Source organism: Mastomys coucha, unplaced genomic scaffold, assembly GCF_008632895.1.
Source record: "Mastomys coucha isolate ucsf_1 unplaced genomic scaffold, UCSF_Mcou_1 pScaffold23, whole genome shotgun sequence".
Classification (NCBI taxonomy): domain Eukaryota; kingdom Metazoa; phylum Chordata; class Mammalia; order Rodentia; family Muridae; genus Mastomys; species Mastomys coucha.
The window spans coordinates 25,516,402-25,519,582 of record NW_022196906.1 but is presented as its reverse complement, the minus strand read 5'-3'; the positions used below and the strand labels follow the sequence as shown (position 1 = coordinate 25,519,582).

Here is a 3,181-nt window from a genome sequence, read left to right as displayed (position 1 = left end):
TTATTGTTATAATATTTTATAAATTTTAAGGAATATGACAAAAAAGATATTGTAGGTTTGAAGGGGGGACTCTGGGAGTAGTTGGGCCACAAAAGGGAAACAATGTGATTTAATTCTATTTACTTAAAATATGTTTTTAAACATTAACAAATACAGATAAATTGAAATCATGTAACTAGTGTAGCTAGTGAGTTGGCCAACACAAAACAGACCCCATGGGTTTCTTGTTGGTGGAGGTGGTTGTTTGTGGGTTTGTTTGTTTTGTACATTCTTGTTTTGCTTTGCTTTGGTTTGGTTTTCAAGACAGGGTCCCTGTGTATCCCTGACTGCCCTGGAACTCAGTTTGTAGACCAAGCTGGCCTCAAACTCACAGAGATCCATCTGCCTCTGCCTCCTGAGTGGAGTAGGCAGTCTGTGCCATCACTGCCTGGCTTGTTTTGGTATTTTTGTCTTGTTTTCTTTCTGTTTGTCTGTTTTATTTTTCAATTTTCATTGTTTTTCTTAATTTTTTGTTGTTTTAGAGAAAAAAAGAAGTAATTTGAAGTTGAATAGGTAGAAAGTAGAGAGGGTCTGAGAGCAGTTGGGAGAGGAGAAAGAATATGATCAAAGTACATTGAATGAAAAAATTAAGTAGGTTAGGGTTCTAAAGAAAAGGGTTTTTAACCTTTGAAATGGTTTTTATTATTTTGAGATTATTATTATACCATTTACCCCTTCCCTTTCTTCCCTCCAAACCCTCCCATATATCCCTTTTTGCTCTCTTTCAAATTTATGGCCTCTTTTTTCATTAACATATATTGTATTGTACATATACATATATATCATACATACATAGATATATATGCATTAATATATATTAACATAATATATATTAATATATACATATAAATGTATATGGGTGCTCACTGTGTGTATGTCTATGTATATCTGAGTGTTTGTGTGTGTGTGTGTGTGTGTGTGTGTGTGTGTGTACGCGCACATGTGTGTGTGCTCACTACTATAATGATACTTGTATGTGTGTTGTCAGGACTGACCATTTGTTATTGGATGATTAATTGGTGTGCTCTTCTCAGAGATGACTATTTTTCCCCAGCTCAGCATTCCTTAGTTGATGTAGGTTTTTGTGTAGGATTGGAGGCTTGTTAGCTTTCTCCCATCCCTCTTAGCATGTCTATAGGTGTCATCCTTGTTCATCTCTTGTTTAAGCAATCATGTTGGTGAGACTTTGTGAATATAGATTATGACATTACTAGGAAACAAGAAGCTCACAACAAACCCCATATTCCTCTGGTCCTTACAATCTTTCTACTCTCTCTCCCTCAACTATTTCCATGCCTTAGGAGCAGGAGTTGTATTCTGGATGTATCAGTAGGGACTGGGCTTCATGACTCTGTATTTTCATTGGTTGTGAGTTGCTGTAATGGTTTCCATCAAACAGAGAGTTCCTAATAGAAGAAACAAAAATGGCAAAGAAATCATGAAAATGGTGCTTATCACATTTATCAATTAGAGAAATGCAAATTAAAACATCTTTGAGATGATATCTCTGAAAGACCAACAAAACAACTGACAACACACACTGGCACAGTGTAGGGAAAGGGTGACCCTGGTTCACTTTGGGCAGAAATGCAAACTGGTGCAGCTAAAAAATGAATCTAGCATAACCCCAAAGGACTCAACAATCTACTTCACAGGTACTTGCTCAGCCATGGTCACTGCCTATTGAGAATAGGCTGGAAATGGAAATGACCTAAATGTTCCTCCACTGATAAATGGGAAATGAAACCATGGAACACATACACAATGGAATACTGTTCAGTTGTAAGGAAAAATGAAACCATGACCTTTTCAGGCAAATGGATGGATTGAGAAAAGGTTATGCTGAGTGAGATAACCCAGACCCAGAAAGTCAAACACTGCATGTTCTCTCTTGTCTGCAGCTCCCAGCTCCAAATCTTCAGATGCAAGTATACAACATGGAGTAGCCTCAGAAACCAGGGAAATATAAAGGTACAGGAGACTTGGTGAAAAGTTCAGGTTGGTAGGTACCTGTCTACAGGATGCATAGCAATTTTGTTCACAACTTGGACAAGGAATTAAGCACTTGTCTACAAGACCCATAGATGTCTGATCTCATACCAGAATGAATTGTTAGATACCTAACAGCAAGATTAATAACTATTAGTAGCCGGGTCAGTACTTTCCCTGGGCTACATTCCCATGGAGGCCAAGACTTTTGTGCCAATAAGCAGTATGGCTGACAGAGCAGTTAACATTCAGACAAGGTTGCTCCCAACAAACAAGTCAAGAAGTCTGATCAAGCTGACAAATTTTTATTGTTCCCACACTGGTTACATACTCTTAGAAGCAGGATAGGGGGTGAGGGTGTTGGAATAGGGTCACTTTGTCTCTGGGGAATGGTTGTTAGGCATGGAGGGTTCAGGTGTTCTCAAGACCAGGATACTGGCTGGGTAAAAAGTTCAGCAGGAAGAACAAAACAGAATAGGTTGCTAGGTACCTAGCTATTTGTTCTCAGCTGGGCTAGTACTTTCCCACAGTAAGCAGTTATGGCTAACAGAGCAATTAACATTCAAACAAGGTTGCTCCCAACATCTACCCCTTTTTCTTTTGAATAGAAGGACCATGGTGATCTTAATCTTTGCAAAGGCAGGGATAGAGGCCTGACCTCCAGTGACTAAAGGGGACCTTGTAATGACTCCAGTCCTCCTGGTGTTGTGCAGTGAGGCAGGGGGGGCATATCCATCCTGATGTCTTTTTCCTGGAGAGGGGATAGTTTGGACATCAACCCCTATGCAGTCAGGCTTGTCCCTCAGGGAACCCAGAAAGATATGTTTAGTTTTTGCTTTATATTCCCTTGCAGTGCTTTGTCTCGAAGTCCAAGCAAGAACTTAGTTCTCCAGTCAGAGGGAGTTCTGGGTGGCCCCTCTCTACCTGGTCCAGGGGCAGAAGTCCCCTTTTTTAGGTTGATAGGGATTGAATTGACTCTGTAGATTGCTTTCAGCAAGATGGCCATTTTTACCATATTAATCCTGCCAATCCATGAGCATGAGAGATCTTTCCATCTTCTGAGATCTTTGATTTCCTTCTTCAGTGACTTGAAGTTCTTGTCATACAGATCTTTTACTTGCTTAGTTAGAGTCACACCAAGGTATTTTATATT

General features: G+C 39.6%; 1 protein-coding gene across 2 annotated transcripts in view; it reads left to right on the top strand.

Moving 5' to 3' along the window:
* Positions 1-3,181, top strand: part of Tmem45b (transmembrane protein 45B) — a 60,654-nt gene that overhangs the window by 8,068 nt on the left and 49,405 nt on the right. Inside the window, exon 2 of one of the 2 annotated variants that reach the window (XM_031344976.1) lies at positions 1,941-2,010. The exons of the other annotated variant lie outside the window; for it this stretch is intronic. The gene's annotated coding sequence lies outside the window, so the exon portion shown is untranslated. The remainder of the gene's footprint in view (positions 1-1,940; positions 2,011-3,181) is intronic. 2 annotated transcript variants of the gene reach the window in all.